Source organism: Helobdella robusta (assembly GCF_000326865.2).
Source record: "Helobdella robusta unplaced genomic scaffold HELROscaffold_13, whole genome shotgun sequence".
NCBI lineage: Eukaryota > Metazoa > Annelida > Clitellata > Rhynchobdellida > Glossiphoniidae > Helobdella > Helobdella robusta.
This window is the reverse complement of record NW_008703718.1, coordinates 1,799,763-1,826,535: the sequence shown is the minus strand read 5'-3', so window position 1 is coordinate 1,826,535 and position 26,773 is coordinate 1,799,763.

Here is a 26,773-nt window from a genome sequence, read left to right as displayed (position 1 = left end):
AAAGAACTGCTTAAAATATACAAATTACTGGTTTTTTCCATATCAAAATAAATGAAAGTACTGATAGAATGTTGCCATCACACTCATGGCATGGCGTGCCAAGCTCTTTATTTGCATCGGCTGACGTTGAAACTCGATACGTTTGCGCATAATTAAGCGCCAAATGAACTCAAAAATATTTTGTTATTCATTCTCTCTTTATTTATTTGCATTCGGCATTTTACCATTCATCATGCATTTATTTATGATGCACTCATTTGTCGTGAACACACGCACATGTGTTTAGAGGCAAAAATATTGTTGTGCACACACACACGCGCGCGCGCACACACACAAACACACTTAGATAGATAGTATTCTCTAATAATCAATTGAGTATGCGAACTCGAACAAACATATCTACATAAGAGACAGTGTGTGTGTGCCCTGGCCAGAAATAAACACAAAATGCACTATTCATTGAAATTAGCATGATGTATGTTATTTGGGATCTAAAATTTACACCAAAGGTATCGAGTTGAACCTTAACGGGGTTCAGGCACATAGGAATAATTTCAGAGCCGTTAAGTTTAATTGTAAATCATTGCTGGAATACGAATAAGACGTCTGTGTGTCCAATGCCTGACTAAGGTGTGTTTGTATGTGTGCGTGCGTGTGTCTGTGTTTGTGTATCATGCTTTGTCGAGGTTTGTGCGTGTGTTGTGTTTTATTTGGTTAGAAAGAAAGTATGTGACAAATTATGAACGCAGATTTGTTGCACTCTGTTATGTTCTCAATGAAAATTTTCATCCAGTTTCTGTGTTTTTTTTACATTCGTTTTGATGTCAGAGCTATGTTGTAGTGATTGGTATTGTTAGTTATGGCAGTGAAAAAAATTATAAACTAACAAACTTAAAATTAAACTTAAACTTTCATACGTGTATATATATATATATATATATATATATATATATATATATATATAAATGTATATATATATATATATATATATATGTTGGTAATATACCATAATTTTTACAATATTCTATAAATTCTACCGAATGTTTGGCGTTAATATGTTTGAAGTTCGTATTTTCGATTTTTCTCACTAAAGTTTTTTGGTGAACGTTTAGTTTATTAAAATTCAAAATAAACTTATTTTTCGAATTCATGCTGCAAATAAGGCCATATTTCGATTCCGAATGAATCATCGTCAGTGCTCCTTGCTGTATATATAGGGAAATATTGACTTTGTCAAGATTAACTTTGACGTTGTAAAAATTAACTTTGGTGTTGTAAAATTGAACTTTGATGCGAATTAGGTGTCAGGTTTCTTAATTGGCTGGTCATCTTCTTTGGTCTCCTTTTCTTCATCGATAGCATCATATTCATCGATAGCATCATATTCTTCTGTAAGCAGTCCTAATCGACATCAATAAACCAAAAATAAATATACAACAAAAAATGACAACCTCACTTCCAACCCGGCGCTTAACCAACAACGAAAACAAAGAAGTAATAAAAACTAGCATCGTAAATAGTGACAAAGAAGAATATGATGCTATCGATGAAGAAAAGGAGACAGTAACAGTAACAAGTTGAATCAATTTACTAAAATTTTCTGGAAATTGTTCAACTTATTTAAAACAGAATTATTATTCAGTTTCATCATGTTGTTTTCCAAAGTCATCATGCAGGTAGGCCTAATTTCGATTTTTCACAAATCATCTTCAGCGCAGGTTTGGTTTATGTAGTTTCTTAACACAAATGCAAATGAATTTGTTTACATTAAATGTGTTGTCTTTAGAGAGCATGTTGAAGATAGGAAGAAGATGAAGATGAAGATATGTAAGTTCACATGTAAAATCTGATGTGTGCTTTTCGCTGTAACAAACCGACTGACATACATACATACACACACACTACGTCCATGTTTGATACACACATATATACATACATACAAACAAACAATTAAACATACATAAGTAGTTATAAGCAGACAGACAGATATGCATGCATACATACATACAAGCATTTTCCGTTTCGCTCGTCCGTTAAACAAACATACAAATATTTGTATGGCGCATACAACGCGTACAATGCAACACTTAATAATAAAAAATCGTATGTATGTACATCATCATTTTGATATTTATGTGCTGATATTTATTTATATTTATTACAATGAATTTTGGGGCAGCAAGTTTGAAGAATTTAAGTTTGTTCTTTAAAAGTTGCCATAAATTTACATTTACAACATGACGCTTTTGGTTATTTATTCATACGGTTATGTACTTCGAACGGCTTGTCATTTAATTGATAGTAGGTAGTAGACTTTGTGGCATATATAGTTTTGGAAGGTTTAGGACTTGAAACTGTGGCTGGCACGGCACATTTTCTTTTTTCGTTCCCTTAATATTTAATGCTTTCCATTCCTACCGATGGTCTGCATGATAGAATTTTGAGAGTAAAACATAAATCATAAATGGTGTTTTTTGTATGTTAAACTGCTGAATAAAAAAATTCTTTTACAAAAGAGACAGAAGGAATCCTCTCGAATACTTTCGTACTTTTAGTTTTGGTTTACTCTTTGAAATTTTATGTTGAACATGCAGTCATCAGTTGTATATATTTTTAAAATAGCATTTGAGTAGATATAGGCAGCATTTCATGGCATTTTGCGTTTCATGTATTGTAAAGAAGTAACTGAATTTCAAATTGTTTACATGCAACTTGTGATGGGAAGTTTAAATAGAATACGCAATGCAAGGAGATGCATGGAGCTTGTGAGTACGCAGAGACATGTGAACTAATAAGATATGAATTAATTAGGGTTTGTAAGATAGGAATTAACAATTCATTAACAAACAAATTAACTGAATACGAACAGACGAACAATGTACTTACGAATTAAAGATACTATGTTATTTACTTCAAAACACGAACTGAATAGCAGAACATCTGCAAACGTGCGTAAACACGCCAACGTATAAACTCGACCGAATACGTGCGGGAAATTCTTTAATATGTCGTCATTCTTTACCGCGCGTTATCTGTACATGTTGTCAAAGCAACGTAACAATAAGATGGAGGTTTAACGGGTGCGCTTTTTGTAGTGCACACAGAAAGATTAAAAGAGGCCTAGGTTATGAATGATATAGCGCGCAATCATCTAAAACGAAGGCTTCGGTGTCCTTGATTTATATTGCATGTTTACACGATCGCATAAAATAAATCGTCGTCGTCTTGTTCTATGTTCTACATTTTCTTAGTGCCCATATTATTGTTCATAAGCGTACGCTTTCGTAATTATGATATTACATGCTTGCTTGTATGTAGGTAGGTTTAGGTATAAACTTTACCGCGTTTGGGTTTGAATATACAAAATTGTAAAATTGCTCAATTCAAAATTCAGGCAACAAATCAACCATTTTTTAATTTAATTTTTTTTGGTCAGTGATGCAGGTGTAGTAGTTTTTCAATCGTGTTTTTCTTGTTTTTATTCCTGTATTTTATCACCAACTTGTTTTTTGTCTTCAATAGTAAATTTACGACATTCAATTGAGAATTTGATTTTCATTGAAAGCTCAAAAATTTATTCATTTGTATCAGGATTTCGAAAAAAGTTCCCGCCAAAGGGTGAAAGTCTGATTTTAACAAAGATAGGTTAATGCTTCGTGCATTCGTTTCAATGTTTGCTTGAAAATGTTGCTTTGCATGTTAGCTGTTGTCTCGATAAACGTGTTTGTTTGCACTTGGGTTTTCTTTAATTTTGCTGTTTTATTGATTTGTATCTGTTTGTATTTATTTTAAAACTTTTGTGTTTGCATATGTTCGCATTTGTTAGTTTGCTAAGGTAAACGTGTACTTGCGTGTTTGCATATCATTTTTTCTAAACAGTTTGTTTAAACAGAAAAATTTTTAAAACTTAATTAAATGTTGCAGCATTAATTGCTTCTGAGGGGTGTTGCGTTCGTTTAAACAGCTGCACGAACGCAGAGGCAGGCCTGGTGGCTTTTTCTCCTAAAAAGTTATTTTTGTAATGATAATCATACTTTTTTTGTTCGTTTTCATGCAATTTTCAAATTTGTTAATTTAAAATTTAATTTAAATGGACGAATTTTAATTTGACTTTACGCATCTATTTCAATAAACAGGACCAACGAATATAAAACATCTCATAAAGAAAGAGATACATTAGCAAATATGCATGTAGTGAGTGTGTCGGTGTGTTGTGTTTGGTGTGCTGTGGTGTTAATGTTAATCTCCGTATGCGTGTGATGTCTTTCTTCTGTATCTACTTTTGTTTTGAAACTCTAGAAAATTGTCAACACAAATTGTTAAGATGTATTAATTCGTACTTTTTCAAAGCCGTCATTAGGCAACATTTATAAAAAGACGGTATTATAAATTCAAAAATTTTGTAAAAGCATTTTTTTCTGAATGCAGTTAATAACAAAATTTTGATTGCCATGTTAGCTCAGAGAGCAGAAGCGCCATATCTTGCATGCTTTTCTTTTTTTTTGCAGTTACCTGGTTCGAAAACATGATGAACTAAACTGCCCTACATGCAAATGTTTAACCTGACTTTGTATTCGTGCACTTGTTTTCTGTTTTTTTTATCGAAGAAACTTATAATAACCGAGTTAATATGTTTAATTATAAATCGTTTGATAAACACGACCAATGTTTATCACATTGTTTTTATTATCATCATCGTCATCAGCTTTATCATCATCAACATCCTTACTCTCTAAATAATCAATTCGTGGTGGTGATAGTAGTAGTAGTAGTAGTAGTAGTAGTAGTAGTAGTAGTAGTAGTAGTAGTATTAGTAGTAGTAGTAGTAGTAGTAGTAGTAGTAGTAGTAGTAGTAGTAGTAGTAGTAATAGTAGTAGTAGTAGTAGTAGTAGCAGTAATAGTAGTAGTAGTAGTACTAGTAGTAGTAGTTGTTGTTGTTGTTGCTGTAGTAGTAGTAGTAGTAGTAGTAGTGGTGGTGGTGGTGGTGGTGGTGGTAGTAGTACTAATAGTAAAAAATTATGTTATTATAAAGGTTCTTCCAAATTGAAGTTTCAATTTTTTCAAACTAAATGGCCTCCTTCATGAATTCTCTGATGTATCTCATCAAACGATGAAAAAATAAAATTGCACAGTAGAAAAACAAGATTGAAAGCTCGAATTGTATTTCCAATGAAAACAATTTTAAACTTTTGTTGCGTTGTTATTTAAATATGTCTGTGGAATATGCCTTTCAGTACTTGAATTATGTTTTGATTTGTTTTTCATTTATTTTGTATGTGCGTGTATTGTATGGTTGCGTGTATGTGTGTGTGTACACGTATGTATGTATTGTTATATTCCTTGGAATGGTGAAATTACGCTATATAATTAACTATTGTTGTCTTTTTATATTTGTTATCTTTGCTATATTTGTAATCCTTGGATTGTCAGAATCCCTTGTCTATAAGGGGCAGGAGTAGCAAAATCAATAGCGAGGTTTGAAGCGAAGTCGAAAATGTGATTTATGTAGTTATTTGGATTAGTTTAGTGTTTCCATTACTGTTGACATTTAGGTAGACGATCGACAAAATTTGCGTTTGAAGAAGTTGTGTTTATTCATCGGATATCTTGAATCTGCGAAATAACGCCAACTTGACGATCGTTGAAAGCTACAACACTGTGTTGGAAATATAGGATCTTCGAAGTTATAACATTGGTGTTGTTAGTAACGAGCGTTAAAGTTTACAACAGTATTAATGTATGTGTGTGTGTGTGTGTGTATGTGTGTGTGTGTGTGTGTGTGTATGTGTGTGTGTGTGTGTGTGTGTGTGTGTGTGTGTGTGTGTGTGTGTGTGTGTGTGTGTGTGTGTGTGTGTGTACTCGTAACTGTATATGCAATTGTAAGCCCATGTTTGAACTTATGTTGACGTATAATGAAATAGACCAAACAAACATTTGTATCATCTTCTGACTTTATGTATGCAGAAGGAAAAAAATGAAATGCTGACAAAAACTGCTGCAATCACAAGTCATGTATGTTACGCAACATTCGTACTGAAGCCACCTACTTACTAGTTAAGTTTTTGTTTGAATACAAATCAAGACATGGATTTAATTTGTGCATTTATCTTTTTCAAGCATCAACTGCTATTTCATTTTTCGTTATCATATGTTTTTAGTATTTTACAAACTTAATTCTATGGCCCAAAAATCAATAAAATCTATTCGGTATGAATAGATTTGGTAGAGACTCGTTTTTTTCATCAAAATACGTTTTTCACATTATTTTTTTACGCATTAATTTCTTTATTAATAAATTTTTTTAAATTTGTTTTTTAATTTATTTTCAATATTTCCGTCGTAATTATCTGTTTTATCATCTATATTATCATCTTTGTTATCATCATCATTGTTGCAAAATATCATTTCTCACGAAGCCAATATTAATTCGAAAAACATGAACAACATCAACGACAAAGCATTTAAAAAAATTTATAACAAAAACAGAAACATTTTCATTCATTTTCACAATAAATTTTTACTAAAAAATCACACATTTGCGCAAGCGTTTTACATAATCCAAAAACAGTCAGTAATCAGATTTTTTTATTGATAAAAATTTTTTACAGTAAAACATTTAATATTTTACACTTCCAATTTTTTTTCTTTTTTAAATCAATTTTTCAGATTAGGTTATATAACTTTTGTTCAACTTCATTCAAAATGCATGAACATGTAAATTTGTTTGTATCGCTTTAATACTTTATACTGCGAAACCAATTTTAAAGTAAAACTTATGTTGAAATACTCTGAATTGATAACATTCTAATAATAAAAATATGTCCGAGCACATGTGAGCGCGTTTTCCAAAGCGTACGTTATGCCGCCAGATGATGGTCATAAGTTGTGAGACGTCATAAACATCATCATTCAACCGCGGTAATTCAAGGCAAAATGTATTGATGTTCATCTGTGGTGGTTCACGTAATGTCTTCATGTGTCGTTGTACATGCATTTGCATCACGTTACACGTGTGTACGTTTGTACGTGTGTGTTTGGTGTATGTATGTGTTTGATGTGTGTGTGTGTGTGTGTGTGTGTGTGTGAGTCGGTGCAAATTTGTTTGTAACATATGTGTATGTCTTTATTTATTTGCTTATATCACATTATCTCTGGGTATGTTTCTTTACATCATGTTATTATATGTATAAGGTCTGTTTACATCTGTTCATACTACGTGATGTGTTGTGTATTTGTTGTTTTGTTTACGTCGTTGCATGTTTGAAGTGTTGTTGTCTTTGCATAAAACAAACAATTTGGTTTGTGTTGGGGTTCGTTTCAAGCGCGTGATCCTACAAAAAATCGATTCTTAAATTTCAATTCTATTTGATTACTGTTACTCATTAGTGGTACTTTAATTCAATCTGAAGTTATTCAATCTCTCACATCTACACAATACACATATCACCTCTTCCAGTTTTCAATGAACGCCACCATTCCTTCTTGCTCATTTTTCCATCTCGATATCTTTCAACAGTTATTCATTGCCAGACAAAGTTTTTACATTTAATTTAATCTTTAAAAATATTTGGCATCACGTGAAATTTTCAGATAAGCAACTTATATAATTTTGAATTTATTGAAATACGTAACTTTAATAAAATTCAGTTAATTCCATAGCTTTTTGAGTCTAGTTTATTTATTTGTACATTCAATTTTTTCCAATAATTTTGGAATAAAATTCCCATAAATGTTTTAATTTGTGAATAAAAATTCATTTTGCTTAATAAAACCAAGCGTGAAATGGTATGTTATAGCATCATCAGCAGCTGCAACAGAAGTGCTGCTTAAAGCTTCAAGCAAACAACAACACACCATAGCAACTAATTTACATAGGGTCGAACGGATAGGGAGAAAACAAATGTCGTTATTTGTATGTAAGCATCTTAAAAAATCTTTTTTTTGCTAATCCAATCAATGGCCAGACAATTGTGGGGCAATGATTGGATTAAACCTTAATGTTTAAATGTTTGTGTGAGCGTTGTTTTCGCTGTTATTGCTTTTGTTTGTTTTTGCTTGTTGTTGTAGTTTTTTGTATTTTGTTGATGTTTTTGGTTTGTTGTTTTAAGCTGGAGCTTGTTTGCTGTTGTTGTTTTTTTTTGTTTTAGCCGGTGCTTTCTTAGTTTATATTTGTGGTTTGTCTCTTTGTATTCTATTTTTTGTCATTGTCTTTGTTGTTTCTGATTATAATAATGTTGTTAACGTTTTTGATGATAATATTGTTTTTTCAAATTAACATTAATACGGTTTTCGTTATGGTTATTGTAGTTAAATGGCATTTGTGAGTTTGAGTCGCAGGTTGCTGGCTGCAGGTTGCAAGTTGCAGGCTGCAAGTTGCAGGTTGCAGTCTGCAAATATAAAAGTGGAATATGATGGCGATGATTCAGATAGGAAAGACGATGTAAGTAAAGCAGATTAAAATTAATAAAAGCCATTAAAATGCTGTTGTTGATGATATTGATAATGATGATGATCATGATGATGAAGAAGATGATGATAAAGGTCATGATCATGATGATGATGAGAAGACAAGATGTTCTGTTCATACTGACAATAACCATCTTGATCGTGACCAAAAAAGTTGAAAAGTTATGAAGAACTATTTTGAAATTCATGAATTTGAATTTTGATGTTTTCAAAGGTTGTTTCCTTCTCATTTATCAGACAATACAACTAACCAAAATTTTTGTAGCATTTCGTATTTCAATTAATTTCAATTTTGGTGCCAGTTTATTTTAAAATTTTTGACTACGCAACGTAGCATAAAAGAATACAATGTCGAGAACTACACGAATGTTAAAATAATGATGCAAAATTTCAAAAAACGAAGCCAAAAAATTCGCAGCAATACATTTGAGAAATGTAAATAAAAAAGCCAGCAGTTCTAAGATAGATTTTTTAATTCAAAAATTGCAAATAGAACAGAAAGGAAGAAAAAATCAAGAAAATATTTTTTCGCGCCTCGAGAAGGTAGACGAAAAATAAAACAAATAATGCAAGAAATTTTTTCACATTCTCTTTCAGCGCAGTGGAGAAAAAATAAGCTGCATCGATCTATGCTGCATCTTCGTGGTACTAACTTAACGGACCGTTATAGAACAGTTCATCCCATGGTCCCAGAAATAACATGGATTAACGTGTCGGAAAGAAGGATGGTGATGATGACGATGATGATGATGGTGGTGGTGCTGATTACAATGATAATTATTACGATGAACGCAAAGATTATGAATGCTACTGTTGATTATGATACAGATAATGAAATATGATGAAAATGAAAATAATTCTTTATATGCCTTGGAAGCCATCATCATGAATGCTGTGAACGTATCAGACTCAGACTGTGATTAATATGCTCTATTTCATAAAATTTCTATATATTTTATTTTTTTAAATATTTGAAAAACCTTGAAGAACCAGACTTGAGTTAATTCGATATAGACGACTTTTACATGAACACGTAGTTTAGGGGCATGGCAGTTGAGAGATGTTTTGGATGCCAAATGCTTTTGAAACTTGCACATTGCGCACCAATTGCACTTATACTTTTTTTAGAGTTTGCTGAAATTTCAAAAACTTATTAATTTATTTGGTTAACGGTCTGCTGAGTTGTTAAACTTATTAAATAACAAATTTAACTGAAAATATGCAATAAAAATTATTACGAGCAAAATGAGATGATGAGGAAGAGGAAGATGATGGAAGTGACGTCATGACACGTTATATCGTGCATAAATTTTGCGCGCTTGAACAAATTATACGCAAAATATATACATTGCTAACTGACATAGGCAGACACAAACGTGATCCCATAAACAAAAAAACATAAACAAACGAACACAACCAAACAAATACAAACAACATAAACAAACAAACACAAACAAGCAAATATAAACAAATATGAAGAAATCCCATAAGCACGATAAACCGGTTAGACGATCAGAGAAACACGTACGCATACCGAAGTATGCCGCATCTTAAATACAAACCGAACGCATACGCACCTCACGTATGCAAACGTACACACACGTATGCATACAGCATACTAAACAAACTTGTTTTAAAACGTGCAATTTCATTCAAAGACGTACAAACATGTATCACACGTGCATACACTAAAACGCAGTACAATATATACAGATACAATGATACACACGGACACGCGCGCTATGATATCGTCACGTGATACAGTGATACTCTCGAAGTCACGTGACATAATAATATTCCATAAAAAGGTTGTCTTAAAGGAGCGTATAGCGTTGTTGCTGTTGTTGTGGACAGTCAAGTGTCGTGCGTAAACATCGTAACCATGGCAATGTCGACGGTGGGTGCGTTTTATTTCTCGAGTAATTTATTTTTGTCTCATTAAATTTATTTAATATCCGCATTTTTTCACAACTTCGCCGCTAGTTTCGTAATGCCAAATTGAAATGAAGAAATCGTTTTTGTGAAGAAAATATTTCAATACATAATTTCTATAAATATATTTCTTTTTTATAAGTGTATGTTTTTGTTCGCAAAATTATTTAAATTCAAAAACTTTAAACAGGCAACACAAAATTTTTGTAATCAAGTGCATACAAATATAGAGAGCGTCCAAAGGCTAATTATTTCATAAAAATATTAATCCTCTTTCTTTCTTTTTTATTTTAAACTTAAAATTAAAATTGAAAAAGAATATGTTATAAATAACTTGAATTCATGCACCTATACAGAAATTTTCAATTTGGTTGTATATTGTTATGTAATGTAACATTATTTTTCAACCCGTGCGTGAGTGTATGTTTGTTCAATATTGTGTGCGAGTTTGCTTGCCTATCTAGGTCAGATTGTGTTTGCGTAAAAGCGTGTGAATATGTGTGTGTGCGCGTGTGTGTGTATGAGTGTATATGTGTGTAAATTTGAGTGTGTCCAAAACGTGTACGTGTGTATGTGTGTTAAGTGTGTGTGCATGAGTGTGTATTAAATAAATAAATATATATATATATATATATATATGTGTGTGTGTATGTGTGTGTGTATGTGTGTGTTGTGTTTGTGTGTGCGTGCGTGCGTGTGTGTGTGCGTGCTCGTGTGTCGAATGATTGTACGTGTGATACCACCCACACCAGCGTATGTATGAATTAATTTCATGGAAAAGTCAACCTGATTTGGCAGAGCAGAAAGGGAAAAGGAATTAGATATTTCATTAAAAACTAAAAATTATACGGCGTTAATGATGGGAACGTGATGTAGGGTGATGATGCTGTTGTTGATAATGAGATGACAACAACGATGATGATGAAGACGATGATGATGATGAAGGTGAAGATGATGATGATGAAGAAGACGAAAAAAATGGTGAAACCGAAAATAATGTTCTACTATCATCGTAGAAATGACTGTTAAAATTCTGTTCCAGAAACATAAAATTGATTAATATTGCGCCAAAAATTAACTCGTAATTTTAAAATATTCATCTTGTAGAGAAATCATAATTATTTAAATTCTGTGAAATTTTGTAAAATTTTTAAATTATTAGATATGTAACTGTTTCAAATCTGGATCTGAATTCGGATCCAAATACCGATAATATTCGAATCCGCCAAACCAAAAGTTGTAGATCCTGTTGGATGGGTCCATGGTTATATATATAGAGAGAGAGAGAAAGAGAAAGCTAGAAAGAAAAAAAGGAAGAAAGAATAGAGAAACAAGAAAAATTAAAATATAAATAAGCAATGATAAAATTGGGAAAATTAAGATTGAAAAAGGCAACCGTATTACACCCAGGTAAGTATTAAAGTTCACATGTTCGTACGTTTTATGCTTCTACGTTGGCGTGATCTTGTTTGGTTGTATGTTCGCTTGTTTGTGTGTTTATATCCAATATAAGACCCTTTTATTGGTTTAATTGATTTGGCGACCGGTGCAATTAAATGTTCTGCGTTTGGCTGTGATGTTTGTGAGTTCAATCGGCGTTCTAGGGTACGTGTGTGATTGTTAACTGGACGATTAATCATAGGTAATTGCAATGTTGTCGTTGCTGCTCTGCTATTGTTGCTGCTGTCTACTCTGTTAATCTTGTGATATATGCTGGCTACTGTTGTTTGTAACGTTGCTACATATTTCTATTTTTTTTATTCATGCGAATTTTAAAGCGATTTGATTTGCTAATGCTGTTAATGTGAGTAATGTTAGTTGCGATATAATATTAGGTGCTGTCCGCTTGATTGCCAACAATTTTTATTTTTGAAAATGAAATTTTCACAATTTCACAAGCGAGAAATTAAGATGTAACCTTTTCATGCTGAAACTTCTACTAAGATGTTGTGAGTTGTTGTTAATGTGAGCCTCACGTTGTCGTCAGTAATAATGCTGCTGCTGCATTTGCTGATGCTGAATTACAGACCAAATTAGTTCAATGCGAAAGTATGTTACCCTGCATTATTTGTTGTTGATGCCGCTGCTACTGATGTTGTTGCTGTTGTTGTTGTTGCTGTTGTTGTTGTTGTTGCTGCTGCTGTTGTTGTTGTGAATGTGTTGTTATTTGCATTTCTGGAAACAATGTTGATGACTATTTGTTTACAGTCTGTGAATGTATAAAAAAAATTTTTTGCGAAAAAATATTTGTTGGACATTTGTTACATGGAATCACTGAACTGGTCATTATCCAACATCGCAAATCTTTCATACGGTTTTTTGTCCATACAAGCAATCATCATAAATAAACATATAAACCTGAAAATAAATGAATGAAATGAGTTATATTTAGCCTTCAGGTTTTTTATAGAACCAAGTTTCATAATGTTTTGGTAAATCTTTTAGATTTCAAAACGTGACAGAGAGTAAAAACAATTATTCAGAAAGACGATTCAATTCTGGTGCAAAAAATTCCACAAAGTGCGTAGCATCAGATATTACGGAGCATTTGAAAGTCATTAATGTTGTTTGAGTTTCCCGCCACACCTCACCAAAAAAATTGTAATATGTCATTTAAACGTCATTTATAAAGCGCTATAAAATTAAATAAGTGAATAATAAAAACAAAATAATAATATTATTATATATAAATTGTATATATAGAAGTATGAATATATGTTTATATACATAGATAAATATATCTATTCCATATTGAAAATCGGGTTAATTTATAGGTGCTAACTCGTGACTTTCGGCATTTGTTGAATATGTATGTGTTTGTGTGTTTGTGTCTGTATGTGTGATGTGTTAGTGTAGATTGTTGTGTGATTGCGGTGTGTTTGTCGTGTGTTCGTGCGTTGGTTCGTGTATATGTGTGGGTGGATGTGTCAGCTCAGTAGTGAAATTTATCGTAGATTGGGCTTTGCATTTGCAAACAACAGGCACGCTTTTTGATGCTTTTGTCAACTCTTAAAGTTTTCATTAGTTTAACAGTTTTCTTGTTAGGACAGAACATTTAATGAACTTTTTTTACGTTTGCTGTGTTAAAATTCTTTTAATTCTTAGAAAAGTATTTTAAATGAAGTTTGTATTTGGGTCACCGAGTTAGCTCAGTCAGTAAAAGTGCAATGTCTCGCGCTGGTATTACGCGATGGCATGGTTCGAATACTACCTGTTCAAAACTCAAAGACCATCATACCCGTATGATGCGGTGCTTGTGCGTGCATACATAATGTGCATGTACGTCGTGTGGAATAGATAGTGCACAGCCTTTGTTGTACGAAAGTTTAATTATAAGTATAGAATAGCAGGTAAGCAGTTCTGCGTTTGGCAGAGTTGCGTTATAAAGAGTAAAAAAATTTGAAGGATTGTTAAGAGGGGAATTAATAACTCAATAAACCAGGCGATAGTATACCATGAGGTTCGTGCAACAGGGTAGAATTCACATTCAAATAATAACACTTAGTTTCACATGAACACAAATTCAAACAACGCACACAATGCACGCACACTTGAAATCAGTAGGATACATGTGCGTGCGTGCACAAGCTCATAAGGATTGGTTATGATTTATACCCCGGACACTTAGTTGGTGCATACATTTGCATGTATAAACACAAACTTACGTACCTGCTTGCTCCCTCCAAGTTTTATGTTTCTATCTATTGCCTCAAACTGTAAACTATTTTTTCTTCATATTGAAATCGTAAATTTTATTAGGACAAAAAATGAACAAGTAACATTGTTTGTTTGCAAGAAACATTGTTTGTTTGCTCAGCATACGCATCAATAACTCGGACAACATTTTTGCATACATTTAGTATATATAGTATATACACAGTATATATATAATATATACACAGTATATGTTATATACTGTGTAAGTGTTTTGTGGTGTGTGTGCGTACGTGTACGGTACGCGCATACAAACATTTACGTGTTTAAACACACACACACACACACATACACACACACACACACAAAGATGCGTGCACAACGTTCAACGTGATGCTGACCAGATGACTAAGGAGAAGTTTGTTAATAAGAATGATCTGTTCCTTTTTAACTCCATCAAACTATCAGTTTGTATGTACTGTATATTTATATAATAATTTTCATGGGCGTGTGTATGTGTGCAGTGCATATTCAACATCGTTTGGCTCTCATGCTCTCTTTTCCTTCTTCTCCGTCTCTTTTATTCACAGTTTTAAATTTTCTGTATTTTTCTACTTTTGAAAAAATTCACAAATTTTTGCCAAAAATTTTTAAAACATTGTTTGCACATGTTGGATAAAGGAATGCAACAATCGGCTGCTTATAGCTTCCATCATTTCTGCCTTATTGAGTTCATAGTTTCATACTTTCTATATTATTTGTTGAAACTTTCATTTTATGGTAGGCTACTCTTTAGAGCATTGTGTGTAAGTTAATTTTAATTGTTGATAGCTGCTAACTCGTTCACTTGACTCAACAATATTTTAAAATAATGTAGACCAACAGAGCCAAAAAAAGTTCAGTGATTACGTAGATGTGAAAATTTTAAAAAAGTACATGACAACTTTTTAAATTTCAACAAACAAAGGAAAAAAATTTAATTTGACAGTTTTAGCAAAAGAATATTTTGGGGTTGTAGTAATTTAATTGTTATATTATATATAATATTTATTATTATTATTATTATTTATATATTTATTATTTTACTGAAAGCCAAAACAAAAATAAAAACAATTTGCCTGTTGCTATGTCACCGGTTTATTCCAACACTCTTTTCAATCTTTTTATTATTATCCAAATATCTCTTTGTCACTCTGTCCTATTTTCTCTGTGTCTATCTCTTTTTTCTCTCCCTCTTTCTCTTTCTTTTTCTCTCCTTTCTTTCTCTCTTTTTTACTTGTATTTTATACGTGATTGGCTAAGTGTATAAATATGCAAATGTCTTTAATAAAAATATTGATAACGATGAAAGAGAGGACTGGCTGATTGATGGATGGACGGACGGACGGACGAATGGATGGATAGGTGGGTGGATAGATGGATGGATGAAAACTTTCATTACAACTTTGGACAAGTAGTAATTAATTGTACTCATTATTACGTAATATTAAACAATATAAAATATGTATACCTATGAGTAATTCAATGATATTTATTCATTCATCATTCATTTCTTATTATCCAATGTTTGTTAGTTTTAAATGATTTCAATTAATCATTATTATTATTTATTTAATTGTTTGATTTTTAGGATGTAATAATATCTACAATACGATTCACATGTGGTACTCACACCATCATCTAGAAAGCGTTTAATAATGGTTCAAGATAAACTTTTTTTAGAACTTTCAAAAGATCACAGAAGATATTCTTTTGCTATTTGGGATTATTCTTCTCAGGCCTTCTAGCTTTATGGTCACGTGATTGCGCGCCAACGTGTCACGTGCTGCGCTGCAGTAGACAAAAGTGTGTTGGTTTCCATTTGATGTAAACAATAGTAACAATAATATTAACAATAATAACAACAAAATTGTTAATGTGATGAGATATAAACAAAATAAGATAAAAATAAATATTATAAATTCAATAAATAAATATTATTTCATTCAATATTATGAATGAAAAGACATACCAACCTAGTACAACCTAATACAAAAAACAGTGCGTATTTATTTAGGTACTGTACATTTTTGCGTGTATTTTGTACTTAAGTGTGTTTCTATGTATGTATGTGTGACCATATTTGTGTGTATGTGTGTGGGCATATTTGTCTGTGTATGTGTGCATATGCCATCTGTTTTGTACATGTACACATGAGTTGTTTGTTTTCTAAACATTGAATTGGAGGATCGGCTACAGAAAGTTATCACACGATAAGCACTCCGCAACTAAAAATAGCTAATTCTCTAATGTAGGTTTATAAATCCACACAAGCAAAAGCTTTCAAGTCCTCATAAACATTAAAAAAATTCGATTTCAAATTAGCAACAAAATAAAGAAGAAGTAAGTTTCACAATACGCTCTAAGTCGACAGCCCAAACGCGCATAACATGAACGCACCGCACGCGAATGCTAATTTAAATCATAAAGCACAAGCACCAATACGCATCAATAAGATTATAACACACAATGCAATACACAAAATGTACATCAAATATATTTATGCAGATATGTGCGCTGCACACACATTTCCACACACACACACACAAAGAATCACAAAAAGACCCACATAGAGACACGTGTGCACGCACATACAGACAGGCAAGCAATAAGAAAGCGAAGATGTCCATTGAAGCGTGCCTATTATAATTCGCAATTTCAATTCGGGCGTTAAGGCAAGCGTACAGACGCTAGAGAAACTGATTAAAAGAAATCTCACTCATTCACTTGTTCAGTCATTCACTCATTATTTTCATTCACTCACTCATTCAGGTTATTATTCATTTGCAAATTATTTTTATTCGTTCACTCATTCATTTTTTTAAACATATTAAAACTTTATTTATCAATTAATCTATCATTTTAATAATTTTTAAATTTGTCAAACATTATTATTATTATTTTATAAATATCATTATCAATGCGTTGTCAGCCAGGTTGACGTTTAAACTGAATTGAATAATTAAATAAATAATGGTTACACGAAAAAATGCAGACTGTTCACTAATTAATTCCACTAATACAAAAAAAATTGCAAAATTCTTTTTCTCATCTGAGTGACGCATTGCCTGTTTTGTTGTTGTCGTTTTTTGTTGTTTTTTTTTGTTGTTTTTTTTGTTGCTTTTTGTCTTCAGCAGACTGCGTGTATTATCAAATTTCGTTTTTCAGCGGCGAATGCAGTAGTGGGTAGGTAAGTATAATGGAAGTCTTAATATAATTAGAGGTCCTACGGCCATGTTCTCCATTCCTATTTCCTCTCTTTTTCTGTCCAAATCTCTCTTCATACATCTTCATTTTTTTATTTTTTTAGTTTTCTTCTGTGGTTTTGTTTTGTTTTTCTATTTTTTATTTCGCACTCCTTTTCTTACGAAAGAAACTAAAAAAAAATCTTTTTTTATAAAAAGTAAATGATTAATTAAAACCTTTTCATATAATTTACATCTAAAAAATATAAATATATCTTTTATATACGTATATTTCAGATAACAGCCTGTGAAATTCAGGTCAACATATATGTGATGCGTTTCACAGAATAAATACTTGGGTAATTATATATCATTCATACGTGCAAATGTGTACACACACACACACACACACACACACACACACACACACACACACACACACACACACACACACACACACATACACATCTGTATATACACACACACATACAGCTGATAATCAATATTTTAAAGATTTACCTGCTCACAAGTTTGCACCTGATGACTGTAATTTTCTCAGACATTCATCAAAAGTCAACCCTCTTTCCACTGCACTCAGATGACTCCGCGTCATTCCTTCCGCATTTTTTTTAGTTCCCCGTGCGTCATGCGAACTGACGTACGTGTGACGTCATGTTTAAATGTGAATGAAGTTTTAATTACGGTGTTAATTATAAAAACAATGGTGATTATTATTAATACCCTCTCAGACTTGTTCGTGCTCAGTGCATGCATTGTGTTGTAATAAATAATAAGGTCGAGGAGAGCAAAATGTGGGAAAAATTTTTTTAGTTTGGTTTTTTTAAATAAAAATTTTTGTATTTCTCTAGCACGTACACTAGTTCAAAATTTCTACTATCCATTATTCAAGTTAATTACGTGGTCGTATAATTACGGTTGTGGATTTATAATGGGTAAATAAATTTACAGAAATCTGCCAAACCAAGTTACTGAGAACCTTATACACATGAATAACTACAAGATAAAGTTTATAAAGCAACGAAATCAAAAAATATAATTTGAAAAGTGCAAAATTTCAAGTCTACTTGTATGTTGACGTATGATTCAAAGTAGTTTAAGAGTTTATATTATAAAAATCCATCAAATCAAGTTCACCTTCATCCAGCAGAAATCACGTTACGTGCTTACAAATCGAATTATGTAACAAAATGTCTTAGAAGCATGTATTGAAAAAAACTTAAAATTGGAATTAAAAAAAAAGAAGAAGAGCGATGATGACATTTTGAGAGATGGATGGCCAACTGAAACGGAACCTAACATCAGGGCATTGCTCATTCATCTGCAAAACAGTGTCCCAACGAAATTAATCTATTATTCTGATTTTTTTTTAACTTTTTCAAAATTATGGTTATGACTTTTGATTGTTCATTTTTCTATCATTACACTGTTTCTCACAACAGATATGGTTTTCAAAAATAATTGTTACTGACTTATGATCTCGCATATTCAACTCGCATATTCAAACCCATTATATAGTTCAACTGAGATTATATTTATATTTTTCAACTTGTTTTTAATTTACTCTTGTACCACTTATTTATGCTTGTATAAAAAAGTATTTAATAAACTTTTTCTTATTTAATAAGCAGAGGTTTCATATTGAATATATGGCTTTAATCACACTGTAGAATTATGCAAACTATTGATCTATAGAAATTATTTAAAACCAACAAATTTTTTGACTCGATAAAACAAATTCAAATGATCGAAAATTTTTCTCTGAAATATTAATCGAGCCCGTGTTTAAAATTTAATTTTTGTTTGTTACGAACTTATTAACATGATGGCACGTATAGTGAACGTGCAAATAAAAAATCAGACTTGGCTGATAGAAAAATAATAACGCTGCTGGTACTGTTTCAACGTGGCGGGGGTTCCAAAATAAGGATAAAGTCATAAAAATGACATCAACAACAACGAAATAGTTAATAATTCATTGAACATGAATTTTCACAAACAAAATGTCAAATTCAATCTTGTAGGTGAACCCACAAAACAACATCAAAACGTAATATGAAAAAGCGTTTTTTGTATAAACTGACGTGATACAAAAATAAAAGCAATAAACTTTTTAAAAACTCCGAGCTTTCGAAATTATTTTGTTTTCAACACATATTAAAAAAAGAAGAAGAAATCAATATTGAAACGCGGAGATGTCCAACAACATTAAAAAACTCACTAGAGATCGATAATAAAATCATAAAAAGCATAACAATAACAATCATAACAGAAACAAACACACACTATGAATTGATACTATAATCAACCAAACGACAAAAGCAACACCAACAACATGTCAGCTAACAAACTCAATAACATGGCAACACTAACAAACACACTCGATAGCAGTAACAACACAACAACGAACACACACGAACGAGCAATAAAAAAACAACAGAAACAACAACAAATTCACAAAAACGTTCGATAAGGGCAATGCAACGACAACAAAGCATCGAAAACAACAACACCAAAATGACTACGAAATCCTAAAAAGATCATTAATAGCTCATGGTCCGCCATTAAATACGACCTCTAAGACCAGACATTAGCATTGAAAACCAACAACATCAACCCCATAAAAGAGTTTATAGGGCAGCCATAAAAATATGAAGCAAAACGTTTTACAATGTTTCAACAGTCTTTAAGTTTTTATAAAAATTAAAATTTGTTTCATTTAACATTACGGCAATAATCTGAAAAAAAATCAAATATGAACAACAAAATTCGAAAATAAAATATGCAATTGCTACTAATAAAAACATATTATTTGACCGACTTGTGAATCAATGAAAGAAAAACATTTATGGACGTCTATAAAAGTTATTCGATGTTTTGTTCATTCTCAGCAATGATTAATAAATTCGTTGTAACATTTTAAAAATATTGTTATTATTTGGTATTTAGTGCTAAATATTTTCCAAAAAAGAAAATAAAATACAAAAAACCTTAGACAAAATATATAAATTTTGTTGTGAAAATATCCAAGGCAGTTATTATATGTTCATTGTTAGTTCTGTCTCATGTTATTTCTTTAGATATTTCAGTCACAAACGACACCATTCATTCGTGGCCTGTCCTCTGGAATGGTCATATTTCATTTCATCTGGTTGGCTCATGTCGAAGTAACGATTAAAATAAAATAAAAGTCTTCTATTATAAAAACAGAATATTTTGTTATTAATTATTAAAAAATTTATATAGTTGTACTATTTCTTCAATTACTTTATTTGAAACAACAAACAAAATTGTTTTACAAAAAATCAATTTTTATTCATTCGAAGTAAAATTGCTTTGGGCTTCCATAATTTTATTTTGGTTTTTCACGAACCGTATTTTAGGTATTTTGCAAGAAAGCTTCGAATTGAAATGTCTGGCAAGGTAATTTTATTTGTTTATAATTAATCACACGTTTTTACAATTTCTACTTTTTGTACTTTATTCGGCATGCTTACAATCAACTTTTCATTTTCATCGCGAACTTTCTCCTACCGCCGCCTGCCCTCTCAACCCAACGTTTTATTTTAAAAATTTAAATTTGTATTTTAGTTTTATTTTATTTATTTATTTAAAATTTATAAATAATTAATCTCAGAACTTTGTTGATCCGTATTTTTACTTTACATACAAAAATGAGAAAATTTATTATTATAAAATATAAATTTATTGATAATCTTCTAACCCTAACCTAACCCAAGCCCTCAACCTAATAATAGTAATTATTAAAATAAAATATCAAAACAGAAGGATTCACCGACTGATCAACAGTTACATTTGGCAGCTCTCCAAGGCAATGTAGATCAGATCAGGAAAGTCATTGAGGCTGGTCAGATACATGTGGATTGCAAAGATAAAGTGCTCTTTTTTAGTTTTATTTTTAAAAATTAATTTTAATAATTAATTATTATTTTATAAAGCTTAGAATTAGTTAGTTAGAATTTTATTCTTCCTTTCAAAACGGGTTTTTAATCATCTAATTTATGTAATTTTCATTGATGTGGGCTTAGGAACATTAATGTTTCACCCATTTTTTGTTCTAGATCTTAATAATAATAAATAATCTAGACCAAAGTTTTAACAACTTGTTTAGAATTATCAAAAAACTCAATTGAGTTGAAAATGTTTCCACTCAAAAATGTTGATTATGTTATGTTCAATAACAATTTCTTTATGTTGATTTTTTTTAAAATAATTTGTCATGTTATTTAAAAAGGAAGGCACAACCCCGCTGATATTAGCAGCAGCCAACAATCACCTGGAATGTGTTCAAGAGCTCTTGAAGAGAGGAGCTGATCCAGCAGCTAGAAGATTGGTTCGCTATTTATTATTGTTATATTATTTTAATTTGGATATACTGTATTGTATATAGAATGCAATATTTTATATTAAATTTCAGTGTAATAAAATGTATTTCGTAACTTCATAGTCTCTCCGTGAAATCATCTCAGACAGGTACCAGTGCTCTGTTCTTTGCTGCCCAGGGTGGCTTCATAGACATTGTGAAGGAACTCATCTCACATGAAACGCCCATTGATGTTCCTAGTTATGTTAGTTCATCTCAGTTGGTTTTGTTGACATTGTTTCTTCTTATTTTTATTACTCATATAAATAGAAGTTATTAAACTACAAAAATGACATCATTAAACCTTAAAATAAAAAAAACCTCGCCAGGATGGCGGAACTCCACTGTTTGTAGCCTGCCAGTGCAACCACTTGGAAGTAGTTGAGGAATTGTTGAAGCACAACGCCGACCTGAACTGTCAGATGGTCGATGGGGCGTCACCACTTTTCATTGCTGCACAGAATGGTCATACGAGGATGGTCAAGTACCTACTCAGCAAGGGTGCCAGGGTCAATATGACAAGAAAGGTTGGTTGGTTGGTTGTTAGGTTAGTTTGTCTGTTTATGTGATCTTATGTTATCTCTTCATGCTTATTTACGTTCCACTTATTAACTAAATAAATAACTACATGTTTTATCTGCCATAGAATATTTAAACAAAAGAATGTTCAAAATGCTTTTTGAAATGACGTTAACTAAATAAATTTATGATGATAGATTATAATTAATGAAGAATAAATCAGTGAAACAAATGATGCATAACGATACAACACAATGTCAGGATGGCGCCACCCCACTGTGGATTGCATGTCAGATGGGTCATGCATCTGTGGCCAAGGAGTTGTTGGAAAATGGAGCCGACATTGATGCAGCTCGCGAGGTGGTAGTTGTTGTTCAGTTTGTTGTTTGTTTTCCGTTCATTGCTTTCTGTTTGATTTTTGCATGGTGTTGTTGTTTTGCTTTGTTAAACTGATTGTTAGTTGTTATTAGGTTGGAACTGGAACTGAACAAGTGGGAAGTAATAACCTACAGCTGGTTCAGTTTTTTTTTTTGATGCTTTAAATTTTGTCCTGATAGTGTGTCTTGTTAGGTTTTTCACCTAATGACAATTATTCATTTGTATATGTTTGTTTAAGGAGTGTTATTTGTTCAGCAGTTTGGGTCTGTTGCAAAATTCTCGCAAATGAAATACTTAATCATTGTAGTTGAAACAATAAAATAGTTTATCACATCCAGAACCAAGTATTTTATTGAATGGTGGATGCTTTTAACTGTTGAATTTTTTCTAAAAACTGACGAGTGATTGTTTTTACTCAATGAACAGGACATGTCGTTTCTTTTTTAAGTTCATAATTCTTGCTTGTGTATGCAATTTAAGTAGTTAGACTGAGTTGATAAGAGTGGATGATACACATGTAAGAAATATTGCAATAAAATGATGATATCAACTGCAATGAAGTGATAATATTGATTGCACTGAAATGATTATATTCACTCATTCACAAGGATGGTGCCACGCCGTTGTTCAAAGCTTCACACAAGGGCTTCGTTGATGTTGTAGTTGAACTGCTCAAGTACAAGCCCAATCTTGGTCTCCTCCAGGTCTTCATCTTCACTCTCGTTTCGCATGTCATTTATATTTCTTCATTCATTTTGTTGGTTCCTTGTTAAGTTGAAAATTACTTGACAGAATGGGGAAAGTGCCTTACATGCAGCTGCATTTTTTGGTCATCTGAACGTCGTGAAGGAACTTTTGAAGGGAGGAGCCAGTATTGACCTCAAGAATAAGGTTCTTGTTCTTCATGGTTTCAATATGCAATCCTATAACTTTACGATATTCAATTAAGTTATTGTGGTTGAATATTTTGAAAAAAATTTTTATTAATCTCAATAAAAATGTTTGATCTTGGCAGGATGGTTTTTATGCAATAGATCAGGCGAGGCAAGCAGCTTACGATGATGTTGTCAAGTTCTTAGAAACGTTCAATGACACCAGCCAACACAATTTAACTGCCACAGCTATCGTAGCTGCCACATGAGTGATTCATTTTTTTAGCTGGTTGATTGATTAATTAATTGATTGATTGATTGATTGATTGATTGATTATAGTTGATGCTGTTGTTGATCATGTTGCTGGTGATGTTTCTGCTGTTCGTGATTCTTTGTTATCTGTTGAGGAAGAAGTTGATTTGTGTATTGTGTTGGTGTATGGTGTATTGTATTGTGTGGCTGTTACCGTTTGCTATTCATCTTTTTCAACTTTCTTCTAACTTATTTATTGATCGATTATTAATTTTTGGTTTTTAATTCTGAGTAATATTTATTGTTATTGCCACAGATGTTGATGATATAATTGCATTTAGTGTATGTTATTTGGTATAATGATGATAAATTGTATCAAAAGTGTGTCATTTGTAGTTTTGCTGGTGTCGTTACGCTGCGTTCTTCTAATTTCCTGTTGTGGCAGTTTTTGTTTTGCTAGTTTTCTCTTTGTATCGTCATTTTTTATCAAATTCGATGGAATGGAATTTGGATGTGAATTTACTTTCTCGTGCGTATATTTCAATACATTGTTAATTTATGCTTTTGCTAAGTATAATTCTCTTCATAATTAAAACATCAATTGAAATAATATAATAATGTCATTATTATTATTATCTGTAGTACTGAAGTTTATTTTACTTATTTGAGTTCATTTTTGATGATCGTTGTCAGGTCGTCATCGCTGTCAAGTCATCATTATCAATTTCCTTGTGTTTATAGCTACGTTTATGTATGAATTTTAGTTTATTTAAACAATTTAAGTAGAACAAAATGTTGTGTGTAAATACCAAACCATTCTCTGGTGTTGCATCTATTTTTTCTTACGCGATGAATTTCAGTTTTCATCTCCACTCTTCAAATTCCGCTAGATTCGCTACGTCCTTTCACGTATTAAAACTTCTATTTTTACTTCCTACTTTTCAAACTACAGCTCCTCCTTGTGATACCTAGGCGTATTTGCATTAGTACCAATGATCTCAAATCACTTAGGAGAACGTGACAGCATGAAACGTATGCAGTAAAATGCCTCTTCTAACGTGATGTATCCAAATGAATTAACGTTCTTTGACTAATGTGTTGGAGGACGTTTTACGTAAATTGCTGAGTGGTTGGGTGACAATTTTATTATTAATATGACTTTTTTCCTGCTATGAAAATCGCGAGAAAAAACTATGCAACATTTCTTGGTCAGATGTAAGATTTCAAATTTGCACGTACTGTCGTCTAACTTCAAATTTTTTAAATTATGAAACCGCATACTTGTGATCACTCGCAATTTAAGATGCCTCATCATTTTGCTTGTAAATACAAAATGCACCCTACATTACGTTTCGAATTTGAACGAGTTACGAATTTGGTCACTAATAAAAACAATTCATAAAAATAGAGGTTCAGATCAATTTAGAATTTTTTATATTCATCTCACTTAAATGATTTCGCTGCACTGATATAGCAAACATACGGTGCCGGATTTTAAAATTTGTAAACATTCTTGACCTGCTCGCAACAATATTGGATTTTCTGTTTCGCAGAAAGCATCTCAGATGTTATATGCTTTACTGTAAAGCACGCTATTTAGACTTTCCTCTATACTTCATGTCAATGGAAACTGGTTGATTTTAATGAGTTTTATAGTGCAAGCCGATACTGGTAGAAGCAACGAGTTTTGAAGATGTAAAAAATTAATTCTTAGCCGTTCTCTTATATTTTCGCCTTAGATTTTACACGCAGCTTAGCTTATTCATCAAAAGCAGTTGTAAACTTGATAAGACTTCCTGAACCGATGTTGAATTTTTCGATATTTTTCGGTTTTTATGATTTTTATAATTCAAAATCAAATGGTTAGCAGTACCCTCATAGCAAGCCTTTTATTTGAGCACGCATTATTTGCAAGTTATTTGGTTACTTATAGAAACTTGTATATATTCTACATGGTGATACCTACGTATATTATATGCTATTCCTCATATGGTAATTATTTATTTTGATGCTTTGCTAGAATAACTGTTATCACATAATGTGCTGGTAATTACATGATATTGATTAGAAAAATAAAAACAATACTAGTAACAGATTTCTACAGAAGCAAACACAGTTCGATACAAAATTATTTTATTAAGGAATAAATTAAGTTAAAAATGAAATTATGGTACGTGAAAGTTTATCAATGTTGTCCTCTAAAAATAATGTCTGTTGATGTAAGGATACACAGGCACACGCACACACAAATGCACGCAAATGCATTAAAAAAAAATCTCAAATATTTAAATATTCAACAAAATTCTAATGAACGAGAAATTTAAATCAAAAAATCATTACAGGAATTGCAGACGAGACGACCAACGCAGCCGACCAACGAACGACATGCATTCTTGCGCGCGTTAGATATTTATTTTAACGCATATGTTCCAGCCCATCGCAGTGGTAGCGCAACCGTTACAAGCAAACATCTCGTAAATCTACAAGGTGATGATTTACCGATTGAACATAGGCATTCGAAAACCAAACTGACAATATGGTTCGGTCGAATGTTATGCGTGGGTATGAATTGCCAAACATTTACAATCGAAACAGGCGATGTTGTCATGTTGGTTGCTGCGACATAGGTTCATAAATATCAATGATGATTGCATTGCAATTCACCCAGATTGATCAGTCATGCAGATTGTAGAAAGAAATTTAATCACGTTTCATCATATGACCATCGTAGGTTACTATACTATGGCCATATGTACTTGAAAATGTAAGTACGTACATCTAATGTCTTTCACTTTGACCGATGAAAATTGATTACATATTAAAAATAATAGTCACAAAGAGCAGAATTCGTTTAAATACACGTTGACCGGTGCATTAATTATGCATCTACTTGAATGTCAGAGTTTAAACCTTGATGAATTCACGTGCGCATAAAAAATTAGGAAATGTTAATAATATTTTAACTTTAATTAAATGTTACCAATAATAATGCAACGCTGCAAAATAATTCATAACAAATACAATAATATTTAGAATGCATTAATTTAAAAGGTTAATATCCATTGATTGATTG